Here is a 21986-nt window from a genome sequence, read left to right as displayed (position 1 = left end):
TTTTCTCAGGTTTAAATAATCCCGGTATTTCTCTCCACTCTTCCTCCATCTTTTCTAAACACTTTCCTCTTCATGACAGCTGTCCTCTGAACTGCCTCCTAACTTCTCATGTCTTCCTTAAACTGGGATGCCCTTTATTTGATACCGCTGGCCTAGCATTATTAACTTGGTTATCTGTGAAAGGGTAGGACAGCCTTCACCCTGGCCCAGCAGAGTCTCCTTTCAGCTCTGCAGGAACAGGTCGCCTGCCTGGAAGATCAGACCTGCCAAGAGGCACCGCTTCTTCCTCATCCTGATATGCATTCTCAGCCACATTTTCATTTAATAAACAGTTACTTCTGGAAGCCACGAGACACAAACACCTGTTAAGTCCTGGTCCCTGTCCTTAAGGACCTCATGGTGCTGTTCTAGGGAAAAGCCCTGTGCAGGGTGAGAGTCACGCATGACACAGGACAGGTATCCTGCCGCATTTGTGAACTGCCAGGTGATCTCTGGAACAGAGGAACAAAGTGACAGGTACGATCGGTCACAAATGCTCACACACACCCTATGCTCCTTAGAAAGGCCACTCTGCATGTCTAATCTCTGCAATTATCTGATACAAATTATTGACTCTTTGAGAAGATAGTTGAAGAACGGCTTTTCTCTTTTAAAAGGGCATATGTGGGCCAGATATCCTTATGTACATTTACGTGCCTTGGGTTAGAACTTTTCTCAGAACCCGGTAGAAGTGCCTTCAAAATTTAAAGGAACAAGACCTGAAAGGCATGTCTATACTCTCACCAAAAATAACCTCCACTGAGGTTCAGTAGGGGAGGTTCCCAGCACTTCTCCTCCTACACTAACAGCAAGTGTAAATGATTTGCTACTTTTTCAAGAAGTTTACTGGGAGCCACCTCACAATCACCCCATGATGTAAGCAGCTCAGGTATTACTGGGTCTCTATTATGAAAGAACAAAACGGAAGCTCGGAGAGGGTAAGTGACTTCTCTACATCACTCAGCTGTAACTCATAGAGCCCTGACGATGAAATCCCCAAGGTTCTCAACACCTCTATTTTAGATAATAAGTGATATCCTAAAAAGCCGTCTTCGTCCTAAAATTAAAGCAGCCATGTGGCTGAGAGTATCCACTTTGTCTATACAATGCTGGCAAGTTTTTTGGTTTTTTGAATGACACCTATGTTTATTTCTTCCAAGAAAAGTATTTTTCCCACATGCCTTCTACCTTTTCACCAAAATACCTTATTGTCATCTCTACCAATTTTAACCGATAATGTCATTTTTTTTATGGTTATATGTATTTATTTCTTCTCCGCACGCTACCTAGTCATTTAATAGTTGGAACTCTTACAGCTTCATTATTTAGATTATAAACTGTTGAAATTAAGCCCTGTATTATTTCCTTACTTGACTCGCCTACATTCCCTTGCTGATGAATCTGTCTTGGCCCTAGACACCCAACCCTTTCCTTGCCATTTGAAGAGGGTTTGCCTGTAATGACAGTTCCTTTTTTTCCCCTCCTTTATCCTGCATCCACAGCTTCACCATTGTCTCTCCCAAAGGAAGGTACACATCTAGCCCGCCCCACTTCACATACCCTCCCTTGACTGCAGGACGTACGTATGCCTGTTAAGAAAAATCCCTCCACATATCTTTGAGTTTCTGGAATTGTTTTTAAACAGAAAGTGTGGTCTTAACTGTCCCTAAGACCCCTAGGACTCACAACTATAAAAACGTCCTTTAAAGTCTGAACAAGGTAAGTTCCAGCCCCCAAAATTTCCAGATGAGAAGGGGTTAAAAATATGGCACAATGAATTTATTTTTCAAACCTGGCCTTGTTCTAAAAGAGGCTGAGAAATTGACCCAGATTAAAGGAAGCTAAAGATACACAGCAACTGGATGTAGTATGTCATCCTAAACTAAATCCTGTAAAGAGATTTACACACACACACACACACACACACGCGCGCATACAGGACATTACTTGATAAATTGATCAAAATGGAATGTGAGTGGGAGATTAGTTAAAAATGTTATGTCCATATGACATTTACCAAAGGAGATAACTGTGGTGTCAGAGAATATTCTTTTTCTTAAGAAATACAGAATGAAATATTCAGGGAGAAAGTGCACGATGCATGAAATGTGTTCTCAAATATCCAAGAATGTATGCATAGTTCTCACAGGCACCTATATGTCTCCCTATATAGAGAGAAGGGGGAGGAGGAAAGGTGAGAGATATTGTAAACAGGTCAAAGTCATAATAGGAACATCTGGATAAAGGGTATATGGCTTTATCATCTGTGGCTTTACCATCTATGCAACTTTTCCACAACTTTAATTTCAAATACATTTTAAAACCAACCTTTGAGATTTCTGACTTTGATTCCAGAAGCTAGTGCCTCCACCATACACCGACTCCAGATGTGTGCAATGCCAACTTTAAAACAGCTGTCTCACGTTCTGTCCTATGCAAGAAACCTGGGATCCTCTCTGCACATTGGAAATATGCTAACATTTCAACAAGGTTTTACAGAACTGGCAAAAAGCTCCCCCATTCAAAAAATTTTTTTAGAAATTATATGCAATATAAAACAAACAACAAAGAACAAAAGTTCTACATGTTTACTGACACAGAACCCTTAATTTCATTTTTCTCTGGTGCCACCAGGTTGGTCTTCTCCTGGGTTTTGCAGTGTCATTGATTTGCCAGCACTTTGTTTGCTCTGCTAGTCAGTTTCCACTCCTCCACCAGATTTCCATCTTCCAAAAATGTGTTGACAGCTTTTGTTCATTATGCTCCCCTTCTTGTCATCCTTAAGCACTTATTTTTAAATCCTTTACTTGTTTTAACAGCTCTATTGAAATGCAATTCACATACCATACAATCTACCCATTTCACGTGTATAATTCCTTGATTTTCAGTAGAGGCATTACCACAGTCAATTTTAAAACGTTGTCATGACTTAAGAGAAACAAATCCACAAACTTTTGCTCTCATTCTCCTTTCTCTCCTCCCTCGAGCTCTAAGACGAATCTATTTTCTGTTTTGTAGATTTCACTATTCTGGACACTTCATGTGAATGGAGTCATATGTGGCCATGAGTGACTGGGTTCTTTCATTTAACATGTTTTCAAGGTTCATCCCTGTTGTGGCATGGGTTGGTCTTTTTTATTCCACAAAATACTATATCATAGGAATATGTTATATTTAATTTACCCATTTCTCAGTTGATGGATGTTTGAATTGTTTCCGTCTTTTGGCCTCATAAATAAGGTAGGTATAAACATTTGTTTACAAGTTTTTGTGTAGACCTGTGTTTTCATTTCTGGGGAGTATATACCAAGAAGTGGAACTGCTGGGTCATATGTTAACTCTATGGTTAACTTTTTGATCAACTGCCACACTATTTCCAAATTAGCTGTACCATTTTTCATTCCCACCAACAGTGCATGGGGGTTCTAATTTCTCCACATTCCCACCAACATTTGTATTCTTTTTGATTTTAGCCATCGTTGTAGGTGTGAAGTTTTGGTCAATATTGATTTTGATTTGCATTTTCCTGATGGTTAATGATATTGAGCGGTTTTCATCTAATCTTTTACTTTTAATGGCATTTTGGGAAAGAGGGGAGTGTTTGATCTACTCCATTATAGGTGAAACACAGTAGTTTATTTGAAAAGTAAGAGGACATATTTTCCTTCTAAATATTTGAAAACACACAATGTCAGGTCTTTAACAACATAATATGGTGTTCTTCTATACTTTTTGCATATTACAGTTACTGAGTGATTCAGGGACAGTGAAATTCTGCCCTGAGTTTGCTCTGTAAGATGACTTCTTGTGTGGGGTTGTGGAATTCACTCAAATGGTTCCTCAGGGTGGACTATAAGGCAGAGAAGAACTGATTGCCAACAGCCTCTAAAGGCCCGTGCCTTTGTGACACCACGGCTGCATACACCTGTTGTGAGTAAGTGTGTAGCACAGGTGATAAATATCAAAGAAATGTGAGAGCTTTGACATGCACACATAGCCTATGTCTCAGAGATGGATGGCAAGATGTGTTAAAGGGGCTTTTGCACTTGAATCCCAGTGTATCACACCCGCCCAATGATAATTGTACAAGTTGGGTGGCGGATATGTGGGAAGTTATATTGTTATATGTGCTCTTGGACATGCTTCTGTAGTAAAAACCATTAAAAAAAAGATGTAGTCAAACCATAAAAAAAAGATGTTGGGTGCCTCATAAGGACAGGGAGGAGGGGTCAGGAGGAGACCGGCAAGGATGGATCAGTCCATCAAGACTAGAAGTTAACTCTCTCTCAATAAAGACATCTCAGAAAGTATATTTCCTTTGAGATTGGGAAGGAAACCTCTCTCCATATAAGAGGTAGGAAGAGGAAAAGGAAGAATGGGAAGATTTTTTGGGAAGGATTTGGGTTTGTTTTGTTTTGTTTTGTTTTGTGAGAGGCTCGATCACTGCTTTCTTGCTCCTCTGTGAGCTGTGGTCCAGCATATCTGCTGGGCAAGTGAAGATGGCCTACGTTTGAGGAAAGTAAAGGATATTTGAAATTGATCTGAGGGCCACCTGGGTGTCTCCGTCAGTTAAGAATCTGCCTTCAGTTCAGGTGATGACCCTGGTGTCCTGGGATTGAGTCCTGCTCCCTGCTTGGCAGGAAGCCTGCTTCTCCCTCTCCCTCTGCCATTCCCTCTGATTGTGCTCCTGCTCTCTGTCACATAAGATTTAATATAAAATAAATTAGATCTGAGTACACTGAGCAGAGAATGTACTAAGGAAATAGTGACTTAACTCCATTTATTTATTTGGATAAGTACTTGTGGAGTGAATGAATGATTTCCAGGTAGTGCTGGGGCTGAATTTCATGTGGCATCAGTAGACTCAGGTGTGAGTAGACTCAGTTTTGACCTGGGAGATTTAATGCAACAATAGTCAGTTACATACAGAAAGGCATTTCTAAAAAAGGCAGAGAGACAAGATTTTGCCAGACAGGAAGGACTGAAGGGGATTAGATGGGGTCATCCACCTGTACTAGAGCCTGTTTTGTTTTGTTTTGTTAATTGAAGAATGGCTGATGCAAGATCACATTAGTGTCAGGTATACCACTCTATGCTGTGCTGTGCTCACCACAACTGCAGCTAGCACATGTCACCAGATAATGCTGTTCCAGTCCCATGGACTCTATCTCCTATGCTGCACTGGTGCTTTTTACATGTTGGTTACCCAACAAGCCATCAGTTCTACCTTGGAGAGTGAGGAAAGGAAGAACAAGGCCTTGCTGGATAGGCAAGAAGTGGAAAGTTATGATGTGGAGTAGAAAAATTCACAGGGACATATAAACTGGAAGGACAGGGGCATGAGGCAAAGGGACAGAATGTCAGACTATAGTATTCCCGATGGCAGAAGCATTCCCGGTAATAAGTTCTACAGGGTAGCATGAAGTGCACTATACTGGCCCTAATGGACTCTAAAATGAGATGATGTTGGAACCGGCAGGCTGGGTTACTGGCTGGTCTTCCCGCAGAGATGTTAGAACCTGGAGCGGGACAGGGTCCTGAGAAGGGGTGATTAGGCATTAAATTTTTTTCTACCAGCAAGGTCCCTCTTTCACCTTTTCATTTCTTCAAAGATGTCTTACCCTGGAAGGTGGTAGCTGCTTTGTCAACATTCCTACAACTAACAGCTAAGTGATGCTTTTGTTCTGCAAAAAACATCATCAGTTCAGTCCAGCAGCCTGAAGAAACACCCAGGGAGGGAAGCACTTCTGGTGGTAACCTCAATGTCAAGTTTAACGTGACTCACAGGACGGATTCTTCAGCATCATCTAGGGTATTCTTTGATGCTACCCCAAGCAGACCAAGATCAACCCAAACAACACCCCGCCCCCGAAAAACATTCCCATTCAGAGTTCATCCACCTGTGGGATCCTCTGATCACTGACTTCTAAATAATGATTAAGCTACTGTAACACAATAACAGTGAAGAAACAACAGGGGCTTAATCATTATTTTCTGAAAACTATACCAGTCTTTGATCCTCCTCAGATAGAGAAGACATGCTGTAAACGGTATAAACATTCAATGAGGAGAGAGCTGTGAGCTGCTATACATTTTCAGTAAGGCTAAGCCATGGGACAGGAGAGAGAGCCCGTCTCCTCAAACTTCATCAGAGAGGGAATGGGCTTTTGGGGACACATGATACATATTTCCCAAGAGGTCCTGGAGATTGGTCACCTTTTAGAAGCCAAAGGAAGCAAACAGTAACAGCTGAACTGATTTACCCAAAACCCATGCTCCCAAGACAGTACACAGAACAGACATCACTTTATTACAGAATATTTATTCCTCACAAGGGATTGTTTGGGGGTAGGAAATGCCCCCCAAAACCCTCTCATTGGAAATTCTGGAGAAGTTTTCTGTCTAAATAGTAGAGACACAAATCTGCACACAGTGCCTTCAGGAGTCGTGAGAGTGGCCGGAGGCCACTGGGCAGCCTGATGCCCACAGGTGGCCTTTGGGTGGGGCACAGGCTCCCTGAGGGGCATGGAGAGGGGATACTTCTGATGCGGTATCTGGTCCTTAAATGCCACAACTTTCTGGAGCTGTCTGTCCTTGTTTCTGAGCTGTCTGTTACTTCCAGGAAGGCCTTGGCCAGCAAAGGCAGCTTCTTGCTGGCAGGACCTGGTATTTGTCTCCTTACAGGCGGGAACCCTGTAGTTGAAAGGATACCCTGGGACAGGCTGTGCCTGGGCCTGCACTTGTGATTTCTGCTGAGTTTTCCCAAACTTGGTTGGGGAAGGAATGGGCTGCTGAGGGCAGGTGCTGCCTATTGCATGCCCGATGCCCCATTCTCTCTTGGAACTTCCCAACAGCTGTCATGATTTTCTGAGCTTCGGGCATCCCGGTAAAGGCAGCTCTACCATTAAGTAGGCCTCTGCTTTCCACAGATGATAGGGGACTGGGCTTCTGGGAGTTTTCTTGCCTTGTGCAAAAAACCCTTCATTTTTTACTGAAAAGGCTTTCAGAAGGAGGCTGACCCTTCTGTGAAAGGCTTTCAGGAGGCAGCTGACCCTTCTGTGATAGGATCTGGGAAGGCTGGCTTCCCAGCTTTACCTTTAATACCACGTCCTGAGTAGGGAACGTCTTATTCAATGCCACATCTTTAGTAGGGAACCTGTCTGTTCTCGGTTGGGATGTTCCCAGTCCTGCATCCCCTCTGCCATGCTCTTGGGCCTTGGAGCCTTGAGGCCTCATGCTCTCTGCGGCAGGTGGGGATTCTTTTTTTTTTTTTTTTTAAAGATTTATTTATTTATTTCACAGACAGAGATCACAAGTAGGCAGAGAGGCAGGCAGAGACAGAGAAAGGGGGAAGCAGGCTCCCCACCGAGCAGAGAGCCCGATGTGGGGCTCAATCCAAGACCCTGGGATCATGACCTGAGCCGAAGGCAGAGGCTTTAACCCACTGAGCCACCCAGGCACCCCCAGGTGGGGATTCTTATTCTGGCACTTCCTTATGATATGCTTAGGGACCCAGGGCTCTTGCTGTTGTTCCATAGGAATTCCTGTGTCCTCTGGATGGACACGAAGCACCTGGGAAGCTCTCGTGTCCCCACGGGAGACACCCTGGGCATGAGTCAATGAGGCCTTATGAGTCAAATGAGCTGAGGCAGGGGGCAGGCCAGTGTATTGGGCTTGGGCCTGGCTCTGCTCCCTGTCCTCCAGCATAAGCTTTAACTCATACAGTTGTTGTTCTTTGAGATTCAGTGATTTAGGATCTTGCGGAACTGGTATGCTTGGGGGATGGTGGTTTTGACTTGATGCTCGTTCCCCTTTATAATTTGGGAGCTAACTGGCTTGTTGGTTGTCAAGATGCTAGGTTGTGATTGATGTGTATGAAATTCCTTGGTCCTGAATATCGTTCTGGACTCTTCATCTTTATGCCCTGTTGCCCTCCTCTGCTACTGTTGGAATTTGCATTCTTATCCTTTGGCTCATTGCCTTGCGGCGGCTTTGGGGGCCATCTGTTGGCTATGGTGACATGTTTGACAGGTTTAAGAGTCCGTCTGCCATGCTTAGTTTTTGGAACATCCTCTACAAGCTGATGGTTGATATTAGAGGATGATTGCCTCGGAATTCTCTGCTCTTCCTTGCCCACGGTTGAGGTGGCAGGGTGAGGATGATCCAGAATGGGGGCTGAATTTGCCGTTCCTGCTTTGTCTGCATGGAGAGATTTCAAGCTTTCTCTAAGGGGGTTGAAGGCCCAGGTTTAGAATTTGCCGCAGGAATCAGTTTGGTGGAGCAGGGAGGGCTACAAGGGGATGTGGCCTTTCTTGATTTAAAGATCTCTATGGATTCAAGGACCCTGGAGGGAAGGCCCCATAGCATCCTCCAACGAAACCTTTTAATATGGGCTTCCAGCATCTGTTGTACACGAGGTTCAACAAAGGGAAGCTCCTTGCAGGTATCAGGGAGTAGTCCTCCACCTCTGATGGTGGCAAACGTCTTTGTTTTATTTCAGTCTGGGATTTCTCAGAAGGAAGTGATGTCTGCTTCATGTATGCCATGAATGATGCACAGTCCCAGGGACATGACCCTCACTGATTTCCTCAGACTTTTTGCGCAAATGTGTTTTCAGGACATTTTCCAGTTGTCTCGGACCTGCAGTCTCCACGGACCCGTGGAGCTGTTCTCTGATGGGCTCCTAAGTTCTTTCTCAGAATCATGCCCCATATCGTTATCTGAAGAGCTCTCTAGGTCACTCAACAGATGATCTTTTGGGCCATTCTCTGGGTTGTGTTCCTGACCTTCTTCAGGTTGTCATTGTCCTTGTCCAGTTCACCGTCCTCTAGCTGAAGCATTTCTGAGTCCTTGTCATTGACGCTTTCAGTGTCATTCGATTTGCTCAGACTCTTAGGGATCCATGAGTGTCCACGAAAGCGCTGCGACTCAGGTAGCTGTGGAAGAGTACTCAGATGGCTCATCAGTGCAAGAGACTCATAGATCCTGCGGGGAATGCCCACACGGTGTTGGATGAGCCTCTTTCGAAGGTGACTCTCTAGTTTTCTCGAAGCTCTTCATTCAGAGGAAACTGTCCAGCGGGGACAGAGATTACAACTTGGGCCTCAGTGGCCTTGTGGCTGAGAGAAGGGTTAGGAGCTGAAGGACAGTAGTCCTCCTGGGATCTTTGGACTACAGGGGGTAAACCCACACACGTGTCTGTACCTTCTGCAACACGTTCCATTCCAGATGTTGCATTTCTGTTGGCGTGAGATTCTCCAATCATTCCGAGGTCTGTGAAAACACACTCCACAGATCTTGATGTCGGGTAGAGGACCAGATGGCAGGATTGGAGTGGGGATGGAAGGTGGGCCTGGGGCTGGACACGAGGGCTAGGTAGGGCTGGGCTTGAGGAAGGAGTGAGGCGGGCTCTCAGGCAAGGATGGAGGAAGTGGATGGGGAACTACTGGGGATCCTGCTCTGGGAGGCATTCGAGCTGTGATCTGAGGCATCAGCAGCAGGGAAGGACGACTCCCTAGGTGGAGTTTGGAGACCCCAGAAGAGCTGGATGGGGGTTTGCTGTAAATGGCCCTCCTCCAAGGTTGTAGGATATGGGGCACTGCTGATGCATATGCAGCTCCTTTGATTGGTCTTTGCTGCTCCAGAAAGGAAGGGAGGATGCAAGTCATGGGCATATCAACAATTGTTTGTTTTGCAAAAGAACCCTTTGATTCCTTCCACAGGAGGAAGTCACTTCTCTTTTTGCATTTGTTTCTCTAGAAGTGCCAGGGCATCAGGGGCTGAGAAGTGAGAGGTTACCAGGCTCTACAAGGTTGGCTGCAGGGCTTCCCCTGGAAGAAGCCTCTGAAGAATGGAGGCCAGAACCTCTTGATGGAAATCACGTGGAGCCAGGGTTGAAGGGAAGAAGTCTTTGGCATGAGTTTGCCACCAAGGGAGGTCTAAATTGACAAGCTGGAGGGGTCAATGCCTAGGATTGTTGGGACATAAGAAGACAACCCACCAGAGCTATCTGGGGGCGAGCTCTGCGGAACAGGCTTCCTTGAGATGGAAATCGGTTGTAGATTGAGGCGCAGTTAAATCGCAGCCTGGCGGTGGTGAAGCAGACCGGGTTGGTGGTGGTGATGACGAGCAAGGTCTCAGTGGGATTCACCTTCTGAGACAACTCCGGTAATGGGCTGACATCTTGGGAAAGGGTAGGGTCCAGAGAGAAGGTGGTACTTAGAGACACTGTCTCTGTCCGGGACACTACGAGCCACTGTATGGGCATGATGAGGTTGGACAGGAGGAAAGGCAAGGGCTGGGGTGGGACGTGGTCCCTTGGGAATTTGGAATCCAAGGGAGGAAAGGGCTTTGGTGGCAAAGAGTCACCCGGTGGCGAGGGTGGAAAAAAGTCTGCCACAGGGATCACTGGGTTAGGTGAGAAGATGGAGGCAGGTGGTGGGGAAGGCTTCGGTAGAGGAGCTGATATTAGCGTTCTCCTGGAGGGACTGCCGAGAAGTCAGGGGAGAGAGTGAATGACGAAGAAGTCACAGGAGCTGTGGAAGCCAAGGGAGTAGAATCTTCCAGGGCCTGCAGGAACAGCAGCTGATTGATCTCAGCAGTTGTGCTATTACACACCTCACAGGAGGGGTCTGGACATAACAGCTGGCGAAAGTGGATGGTATCATGATGCCGGCTGAGGGGGCTGCAGGAGACAGGAGGTACAAAGCTGCAGCCAGGACCAGAACCAGGGGAGGAGGACATGCAGGCCTGACAAGGGAGGGGCCACCTGAAGCCTGCTGTCCTTTCACAGTGCCCCACCTTTATGACTTCACAGAGTACTCAGTGGCCTTCACCCCACTATCTGGTTCCTATGGTAAACCCCCTCCCATGGCTATGACAGGACTGCAGTGAATCCTGCAATTGCATAAAATGTGCTCTAAGAGGCATCAGGATAGAAGCAGAGAGACTGGTCACCTTCTTAAAACAGAGATCAGCTTCGGGTGTCATCCACTTCTCTTCGGTGCCATCTGTCGTCTGGGAAACCAGGAGAATGGGTTATGTAGTGAACGTAGAAACATAGGCAATACTACAGGAGTCCCCTTATGGGACAGCCTTGGGCTCTTGGACTCTGAAAGCCCTAATATCCATAGGTGAGGCAAGTGGCCAATGATGTGAAACGGGTTAGTAATCTGCTTCACGTATAAAGTATTTCATGTAAATATCCCATGTGATGATCAGACCACCTCTGTGAAGCAGAGGGGTCAGTGGTTACCTCAGGGAAGACTCCTGAGTATCCATGATGTCACAGAGCTTTCACAAGTCAGGAGGCAGAAGTTCTGACTCTTGACATCTCACCGGCCACCAACTGGGCAGCACTCATTGTCCCAGATCCATCACTGCTTCATGCTCAGTAGTGGTCAGAGCAGGGAATCTGAGAAGGGTTTTGCACTCTGGCTGCATTATCCATGAGCATCTCCTCTGAGGGCCTCTGTTTTCTGAGAGGGAATGTACCTAGTGGCTCGCATCCTCAGAGATCATGGACTGGGCCCTCATGGAGAGGACAGCAAGGATCAGACTTGGAGAGCTCAGGTGGAATAGGCAGAACCTACCTTCAGGGTCCCACCTTTCCTTCTCCTCTTGGCTCTGCCCTGATGCTAGAACAAAAATAAGAATGAGGGAGCTGGAACCGATGTCTTATCTTCTCTCAGAAATGGAGACACTCTTATCCAAGAAGACTGGGACTTTAATAACAGAACTCTGTGTTCCTTGCTTTTTTCAGTTTTGAGGTGATAAAATATTTTCAATATTTGCTACTTTGAACAAGTCTGAGGACTTTGTCTGGGAGGTCCACATTGGTATTCTCAGTCCGAAGTCCTTGTGAATGAGGACATAAAAATGAAGCCTGATAGTCATGTCTGTGCTCCCTTAGGCAGGACCCTGTATCCTAGCTCATAGCTCAGACCCCACTCTCTTCAGAGGCTCAGCACTATCCTTATCAGCCCAGCATGAAGGAAGGCTTGATCGAGTGATGCTTGACCTGGGGAAGGGACTCATGATCAAGTGCTGGGAAACTTTGTTCTTTTACACAGACCCCATACTCTCAAAATAACCCAATCCATGACTATAGATTCCCTGTGTTTCGGATTTTACCCAAGACTCACCACCAAGCCCAGATAGATTGTGAGTTTCAAGTAGAAACCTTAGTTGGGGAAATTGGAAGGGGAGGTGAACAATGAGAGACTATGGACTCTGAAAAACAATTGAAGGGTTGAAGAGGTGGGGGCGTGGGAGGTTGGGGGAACCAGGTGGTGGGTATTAGAGGGGGCACGGACTGCATGGAGCACTGGGTGGGTACAAAAACAATGAATACGTTATGCTGGAAATAAAAAAAAAAGGGAAGTCTTGTCAAAAAAAAAAAACACAAAAAACGATTCTTTCTCCTCTGAATTACCTTTCAATATTAATAAAATATTAATTGACCATAAAAAAAAAAAAAAAAAAAAAACCTTAGTCCTTCCTTAACACTTCCCTGCCAGGCCTCTTTCCCTACAGGAATGAATGTCTATTCTCTTAAAACGTCCCGTTTTAGGTGTTTCTCTGACTCTAAAAAAACTCGTTTTAAAATTTGGGATTGGGGGCACCTGGATAGCTCAGTGGTTAAGTGTCTGCTTTGGGCTCAGGTCAGGATTCCAGGGTCTGGAATCTAGCCCCACATTGCATTCCCTGCTTAGCTCTCCCGTGCTCCCCCACCTCTGCTCACTTCTTTCTCTTAAATAAAATCTTAAAAATAGATTAATTTGGGATTAGAAATGGAAACTGTAATAATCAAGTTGAGCCCCCCCCCAAGGATTTCTTACCTTTTGGGTGTTTTGGTTTTCCGAGTTGGAAATGGAATCCCCACCAGGTAGCACAGGAACAGAAGGAGCAATCCCAACCCACACAGGAAGGTGAAGTTGGGATCAGTCTCCAAGCACGTTGAGCCAAAGCTCAGACATGGCTTAGTATCGCTATTCAGAAATGGGAGAACACTCCAGTTTGAACTCCTTGTCTGAATCACAAGACAGCCATACTGTGCACACGCTGAATATATATCCTCCCCAGGCTTACATCACAGAGCAGGGTCACAAAGAGTTTCTGAGGGGGGAGGTGACAATGAAAGGTGTGTCCCCAGCCCCTCCGCCACTCACTAGCTCAGAAGACCCCTCCACTCCTCCTAGGTCTTCAGGTTGCCATCCTATTTTCCTATCCTTTACATCGCTTATGAAATTTATGAAATTTTTGTTTGTTCCATGTATAATGCATATATTACTTGGGTCCCCCTTTAATGTTTGAGACCTTGACTTGGGTCTTACTAGTTCCATGCCTTGAATGTCTGCAAGGCTACCTGGAATTTTGCTTGTCCCCTGATACTTACACTCAGGATCCCATAGGTCCTCAGATATGCAATGTGTTTGCCAGGGACACCTGGATGGCTCCGTCAGTTAAGTAACTGCCCTCAGCTCAGGTCAGGATCTCAGGGTCCTGGGATCAAGCTCCACATCTGGCTCCTTGCTCCACGGGGAGCCTGCTTCCCCCCACTCCCTCTGCCTGCAGCTCCCCTGCTTGTGTGCTCCCTGTCAAATAAATAAACCTTTAAGAGAAAATGTTTGCCTTGTATGAACCCAGATAGAGACCGTAAAGTTCTTTCACACTTAGTTTTTTTCATGTTGCACAGCACATTTCAGTTTTTGTTTTATTCAGCCTTTAGTATCTTCAGTCGGAGAGGCTGACCTCAATTAAAATCAATAATGTGTTACTTAATAATCCCAAAACTAAAACCAATAGAAAACAAATGTAAAGAATTAAACCTTCAAATGGTCTTGGGGGTAACCCTGTAGCACTCGTATTCCTAAAGTTAATGTAGTTAAACTGCATAAAAGGTTTGGGGACAAGCTCACACACACACACACACCACACACACACACACCCTTTGACAAACAATCCAGTAGAGTTCTCTCTACTGTTTCTCCTTTTATTTCATCCTTTCATAAAATATTGACCCCAGTTGTTCCTACTCTACCTAAAATACTGTGTTCTGTACCTCAATACCCTAATAGGTGTACAAATCCCTTCTCAGTGAGTTGCAGCCCTGTAACAAATGCCATAGACCAGGTGGTTTAAACCACACACATATAGTTTTCATAGTTCTGGACGATGAGAATTCCAAGATCAAGGCACGGCAGCTTCCGTGTCTGTTGAGACCTTCCTCCTGGTTCACAGGCAGGTTCATCTTCTCCCTGCAACCTGATGTGGCAGAACAGTGGGTGAGAGGCTTATGGGGTCTCTTTTCTAAGGATAGTAAACTCATTCATGACGGCCCCACCCTCAGGACCTAATCACCTCCTAAAGTCCCCATCTCCTAATACCATCACATTAGGATTAGGGTTTCAACATGTGAATTTGGGGAGGAGCACAAACATACAGTTCCTAAACTCCCCAAAGGCTGGGATAGGTTACAGGCTGCTAAGTAAGCTATTGATCCCCTCCTCTGGTGGCAGGGTGGGACCCAGGAGTGTCACAGCCTTCCTGCAGAATGTAGTCTGGAAGAGGCCTTACCTGATTGCCTTTGTGGGCCATGTATATACTTTCCTAGGAGTGTCTTGCCAGGAAGAGTGGTTGAGAAGCTCCACCCTATATTATCATCCCCACATATGTTTGAAAATCAACTCCCTGCGACAGTTTTTCCAGGTTCCTTTTTCTCAGGTTTAAATAATCCCGGTATTTCTCTCACTCTTCCTCCATCTTTTCTAAACACTTTCCTCTCATGACAGCTGTCCTCTGAACTGCCTCCTAACTTCTCATGTCTTCCTTAAACTGGGATGCCCTTTATTTGATACCGCTGGCCTAGCATTATTAACTTGGTTATCTGTGAAAGGGTAGGACAGCCTTCACCCTGGCCCAGCAGAGTCTCCTTTCAGCTCTGCAGGAACAGGTCGCCTGCCTGGAAGATCAGACCTGCCAAGAGGCACCGCTTCTTCCTCATCCTGATATGCATTCTCAGCCACATTTTCATTTAATAAACAGTTACTTCTGGAAGCCACGAGACACAAACACCTGTTAAGTCCTGGTCCCTGTCCTTAAGGACCTCATGGTGCTGTTCTAGGGAAAAGCCCTGTGCAGGGTGAGAGTCACGCATGACACAGGACAGGTATCCTGCCGCATTTGTGAACTGCCAGGTGATCTCTGGAACAGAGGAACAAAGTGACAGGTACGATCGGTCACAACTGCTCACACACACCCTATGCTCCTTAGAAAGGCCACTCTGCATGTCTAATCTCTGCAATTATCTGATACAAATTATTGACTCTTTGAGAAGATAGTTGAAGAACGGCTTTTCTCTTTTAAAAGGGCATATGTGGGCCAGATATCCTTATGTACATTTACGTGCCTTGGGTTAGAACTTTTCTCAGAACCCGGTAGAAGTGCCTTCAAAATTTAAAGGAACAAGACCTGAAAGGCATGTCTATACTCTCACCAAAAATAACCTCCACTGAGGTTCAGTAGGGGAGGTTCCCAGCACTTCTCCTCCTACACTAACAGCAAGTGTAAATGATTTGCTACTTTTTCAAGAAGTTACTGGGAGCCACCTCACAATCACCCCATGATGTAAGCAGCTCAGGTATTACTGGGTCTCTATTATGAAAGAACAAAACGGAAGCTCGGAGAGGGTAAGTGACTTCTCTACATCACTCAGCTGTAACTCATAGAGCCCTGACGATGAAATCCCCAGGTTCTCAACACCTCTATTTTAGATAATAAGTGATATCCTAAAAGCCGTCTTCGTCCTAAAATTAAAGCAGCCATGTGGCTGAGAGTATCCACTTTGTCTATACAATGCTGGCAAGTTTTTTGGTTTTTTGAATGACACCTATGTTTATTTCTTCCAAGAAAAGTATTTTTCCCACATGCCTTCTACCTTTTCACCAAAATACCTTATTGTCATCTCTACCAATTTTAACCGATAATGTCATTTTTTTTATGGTTATATGTATTTATTTCTTCTCCGCACGCTACCTAGTCATTTAATAGTTGGAACTCTTACAGCTTCATTATTTAGATTATAAACTGTTGAAATTAAGCCCTGTATTATTTCCTTACTTGACTCGCCTACATTCCCTTGCTGATGAATCTGTCTTGGCCCTAGACACCCAACCCTTTCCTTGCCATTTGAAGAGGGTTTGCCTGTAATGACAGTTCCTTTTTTTCCCCTCCTTTATCCTGCATCCACAGCTTCACCATTGTCTCTCCCAAAGGAAGGTACACATCTAGCCCGCCCCACTTCACATACCCTCCCTTGACTGCAGGACGTACGTATGCCTGTTAAGAAAAATCCCCTCCACATATCTTTGAGTTTCTGGAATTGTTTTTAAACAGAAAGTGTGGTCTTAACTGTCCCTAAGACCCCTAGGACTCACAACTATAAAAACGTCCTTTAAAGTCTGAACAAGGTAAGTTCCAGCCCCCAAAATTTCCAGATGAGAAGGGGTTAAAAATATGGCACAATGAATTTATTTTTCAAACCTGGCCTTGTTCTAAAAGAGGCTGAGAAATTGACCCAGATTAAAGGAAGCTAAAGATACACAGCAACTGGATGTAGTATGTCATCCTAAACTAAATCCTGTAAAGAGATTTACACACACACACACACACACACACGCGCGCATACAGGACATTACTTGATAAATTGATCAAAATGGAATGTGAGTGGGAGATTAGTTAAAAATGTTATGTCCATATGACATTTACCAAAGGAGATAACTGTGGTGTCAGAGAATATTCTTTTTCTTAAGAAATACAGAATGAAATATTCAGGGAGAAAGTGCACGATGCATGAAATGTGTTCTCAAATATCCAAGAATGTATGCATAGTTCTCACAGGCACCTATATGTCTCCCTATATAGAGAGAAGGGGGAGGAGGAAAGGTGAGAGATATTGTAAACAGGTCAAAGTCATAATAGGAACATCTGGATAAAGGGTATATGGCTTTATCATCTGTGGCTTTACCATCTATGCAACTTTTCCACAACTTTAATTTCAATACATTTTAAAACCAACCTTTGAGATTTCTGACTTTGATTCCAGAAGCTAGTGCCTCCACCATACACCGACTCCAGATGTGTGCAATGCCAACTTTAAAACAGCTGTCTCACGTTCTGTCCTATGCAAGAAACCTGGGATCCTCTCTGCACATTGGAAATATGCTAACATTTCAACAAGGTTTTACAGAACTGGCAAAAAGCTCCCCCATTCAAAAAATTTTTTTTAGAAATTATATGCAATATAAAACAAACAACAAAGAACAAAAGTTCTACATGTTTACTGACACAGAACCCTTAATTTCATTTTTCTCTGGTGCCACCAGGTTGGTCTTCTCCTGGGTTTTGCAGTGTCATTGATTTGCCAGCACTTTGTTTGCTCTGCTAGTCAGTTTCCACTCCTCCACCAGATTTCCATCTTCCAAAAATGTGTTGACAGCTTTTGTTCATTATGCTCCCCTTCTTGTCATCCTTAAGCACTTATTTTTAAATCCTTTACTTGTTTTAACAGCTCTATTGAAATGCAATTCACATACCATACAATCTACCCATTTCACGTGTATAATTCCTTGATTTTCAGTAGAGGCATTACCACAGTCAATTTTAAAACGTTGTCATGACTTAAGAGAAACAAATCCACAAACTTTTGCTCTCATTCTCCTTCTCTCCTCCCTCGAGCTCTAAGACGAATCTATTTTCTGTTTTGTAGATTTCACTATTCTGGACACTTCATGTGAATGGAGTCATATGTGGCCATGAGTGACTGGGTTCTTTCATTAACATGTTTTCAAGGTTCATCCCTGTTGTGGCATGGGTTGGTCTTTTTTATTCCACAAAATACTATATCATAGGAATATGTTATATTTAATTTACCCATTTCTCAGTTGATGGATGTTTGAATTGTTTCCGTCTTTTGGCCTCATAAATAAGGTAGGTATAAACATTTGTTTACAAGTTTTGTGTAGACCTGTGTTTTCATTTCTGGGGAGTATATACCAAGAAGTGGAACTGCTGGGTCATATGTTAACTCTATGGTTAACTTTTTGATCAACTGCCACACTATTTCCAAATTAGCTGTACCATTTTTCATTCCCACCAACAGTGCATGGGGGTTCTAATTTCTCCACATTCCCACCAACATTTGTATTCTTTTTGATTTTAGCCATCGTTGTAGGTGTGAAGTTTGGTCAATATTGATTTTGATTTGCATTTTCCTGATGGTTAATGATATTGAGCGGTTTTCATCTAATCTTTTACTTTTAATGGCATTTTGGGAAAGAGGGGAGTGTTTGATCTACTCCATTATAGGTGAAACACAGTAGTTTATTTGAAAAGTAAGAGGACATATTTTCCTTCTAAATATTTGAAAACACACAATGTCAGGTCTTTAACAACATAATATGGTGTTCTTCTATACTTTTTGCATATTACAGTTACTGAGTGATTCAGGGACAGTGAAATTCTGCCCTGAGTTTGCTCTGTAAGATGACTTCTTGTGTGGGGTTGTGGAATTCACTCAAATGGTTCCTCAGGGTGGACTATAAGGCAGAGAAGAACTGATTGCCAACAGCCTCTAAAGGCCCGTGCCTTTGTGACACCACGGCTGCATACACCTGTTGTGAGTAAGTGTGTAGCACAGGTGATAAATATCAAAGAAATGTGAGAGCTTTGACATGCACACATAGCCTATGTCTCAGAGATGGATGGCAAGATGTGTTAAAGGGGCTTTTGCACTTGAATCCCAGTGTATCACACCCGCCCAATGATAATTGTACAAGTTGGGTGGCGGATATGTGGGAAGTTATATTGTTATATGTGCTCTTGGACATGCTTCTGTAGTAAAAACCATTAAAAAAAAGATGTAGTCAAACCATAAAAAAAAGATGTTGGGTGCCTCATAAGGACAGGGAGGAGGGGTCAGGAGGAGACCGGCAAGGATGGATCAGTCCATCAAGACTAGAAGTTAACTCTCTCTCAATAAAGACATCTCAGAAAGTATATTTCCTTTGAGATTGGGAAGGAAACCTCTCTCCATATAAGAGGTAGGAAGAGGAAAAGGAAGAATGGGAAGATTTTTTGGGAAGGATTTGGGTTTGTTTTGTTTTGTTTTGTTTTGTGAGAGGCTCGATCACTGCTTTCTTGCTCCTCTGTGAGCTGTGGTCCAGCATATCTGCTGGGCAAGTGAAGATGGCCTACGTTTGAGGAAAGTAAAGGATATTTGAAATTGATCTGAGGGCCACCTGGGTGTCTCCGTCAGTTAAGAATCTGCCTTCAGTTCAGGTGATGACCCTGGTGTCCTGGGATTGAGTCCTGCTCCCTGCTTGGCAGGAAGCCTGCTTCTCCCTCTCCCTCTGCCATTCCCTCTGATTGTGCTCCTGCTCTCTGTCACATAAGATTTAATATAAAATAAATTAGATCTGAGTACACTGAGCAGAGAATGTACTACGGAAATAGTGACTTAACTCCATTTATTTATTTGGATAAGTACTTGTGGAGTGAATGAATGATTTCCAGGTAGTGCTGGGGCTGAATTTCATGTGGCATCAGTAGACTCAGGTGTGAGTAGACTCAGTTTTGACCTGGGAGATTTAATGCAACAATAGTCAGTTACATACAGAAAGGCATTTCTAAAAAAGGCAGAGAGACAAGATTTTGCCAGACAGGAAGGACTGAAGGGGATTAGATGGGGTCATCCACCTGTACTAGAGCCTGTTTTGTTTTGTTTTGTTAATTGAAGAATGGCTGATGCAAGATCACATTAGTGTCAGGTATACCACTCTATGCTGTGCTGTGCTCACCACAACTGCAGCTAGCACATGTCACCAGATAATGCTGTTCCAGTCCCATGGACTCTATCTCCTATGCTGCACTGGTGCTTTTTACATGTTGGTTACCCAACAAGCCATCAGTTCTACCTTGGAGAGTGAGGAAAGGAAGAACAAGGCCTTGCTGGATAGGCAAGAAGTGGAAAGTTATGATGTGGAGTAGAAAAATTCACAGGGACATATAAACTGGAAGGACAGGGGCATGAGGCAAAGGGACAGAATGTCAGACTATAGTATTCCCGATGGCAGAAGCATTCCCGGTAATAAGTTCTACAGGGTAGCATGAAGTGCACTATACTGGCCCTAATGGACTCTAAAATGAGATGATGTTGGAACCGGCAGGCTGGGTTACTGGCTGGTCTTCCCGCAGAGATGTTAGAACCTGGAGCGGGACAGGGTCCTGAGAAGGGGTGATTAGGCATTAAATTTTTTTCTACCAGCAAGGTCCCTCTTTCACCTTTTCATTTCTTCAAAGATGTCTTACCCTGGAAGGTGGTAGCTGCTTTGTCAACATTCCTACAACTAACAGCTAAGTGATGCTTTTGTTCTGCAAAAAACATCATCAGTTCAGTCCAGCAGCCTGAAGAAACACCCAGGGAGGGAAGCACTTCTGGTGGTAACCTCAATGTCAAGTTTAACGTGACTCACAGGACGGATTCTTCAGCATCATCTAGGGTATTCTTTGATGCTACCCCAAGCAGACCAAGATCAACCCAAACAACACCCCGCCCCCGAAAAACATTCCCATTCAGAGTTCATCCACCTGTGGGATCCTCTGATCACTGACTTCTAAATAATGATTAAGCTACTGTAACACAATAACAGTGAAGAAACAACAGGGGCTTAATCATTATTTTCTGAAAACTATACCAGTCTTTGATCCTCCTCAGATAGAGAAGACATGCTGTAAACGGTATAAAACATTCAATGAGGAGAGAGCTGTGAGCTGCTATACATTTTCAGTAAGGCTAAGCCATGGGACAGGAGAGAGAGCCCGTCTCCTCAAACTTCATCAGAGAGGGAATGGGCTTTTGGGGACACATGATACATATTTCCCAAGAGGTCCTGGAGATTGGTCACCTTTTAGAAGCCAAAGGAAGCAAACAGTAACAGCTGAACTGATTTACCCAAAACCCATGCTCCCAAGACAGTACACAGAACAGACATCACTTTATTACAGAAATATTTATTCCTCACAAGGGATTGTTTGGGGGTAGGAAATGCCCCCCAAAACCCTCTCATTGGAAATTCTGGAGAAGTTTTCTGTCTAAATAGTAGAGACACAAATCTGCACACAGTGCCTTCAGGAGTCGTGAGAGTGGCCGGAGGCCACTGGGCAGCCTGATGCCCACAGGTGGCCTTTGGGTGGGGCACAGGCTCCCTGAGGGGCATGGAGAGGGGATACTTCTGATGCGGTATCTGGTCCTTAAATGCCACAACTTTCTGGAGCTGTCTGTCCTTGTTTCTGAGCTGTCTGTTACTTCCAGGAAGGCCTTGGCCAGCAAAGGCAGCTTCTTGCTGGCAGGACCTGGTATTTGTCTCCTTACAGGCGGGAACCCTGTAGTTGAAAGGATACCCTGGGACAGGCTGTGCCTGGGCCTGCACTTGTGATTTCTGCTGAGTTTTCCCAAACTTGGTTGGGGAAGGAATGGGCTGCTGAGGGCAGGTGCTGCCTATTGCATGCCCGATGCCCCATTCTCTCTTGGAACTTCCCAACAGCTGTCATGATTTTCTGAGCTTCGGGCATCCCGGTAAAGGCAGCTCTACCATTAAGTAGGCCTCTGCTTTCCACAGATGATAGGGGACTGGGCTTCTGGGAGTTTTCTTGCCTTGTGCAAAAAACCCTTCATTTTTTTACTGAAAAGGCTTTCAGAAGGAGGCTGACCCTTCTGTGAAAGGCTTTCAGGAGGCAGCTGACCCTTCTGTGATAGGATCTGGGAAGGCTGGCTTCCCAGCTTTACCTTTAATACCACGTCCTGAGTAGGGAACGTCTTATTCAATGCCACATCTTTAGTAGGGAACCTGTCTGTTCTCGGTTGGGATGTTCCCAGTCCTGCATCCCCT

At 44.6% G+C, this 21986-nt stretch overlaps 1 pseudogene; it reads right to left on the bottom strand.

The window, feature by feature from the left end:
• Positions 1-321: 321 nt before the first annotated feature.
• LOC125101581 (spermatogenesis-associated protein 31D1-like) lies at positions 322-15328 on the bottom strand (annotated as a pseudogene).
• Positions 15329-21986: the final 6658 nt, after the last annotated feature.

Source organism: Lutra lutra, chromosome 6 (genome assembly GCF_902655055.1).
Source record: "Lutra lutra chromosome 6, mLutLut1.2, whole genome shotgun sequence".
In the NCBI taxonomy this organism is placed as follows: Eukaryota; Metazoa; Chordata; class Mammalia; order Carnivora; family Mustelidae; genus Lutra; species Lutra lutra.
The sequence above is the reverse complement of the archived record's forward strand: the minus strand, read 5'-3'. Positions and strand labels throughout refer to the sequence as shown.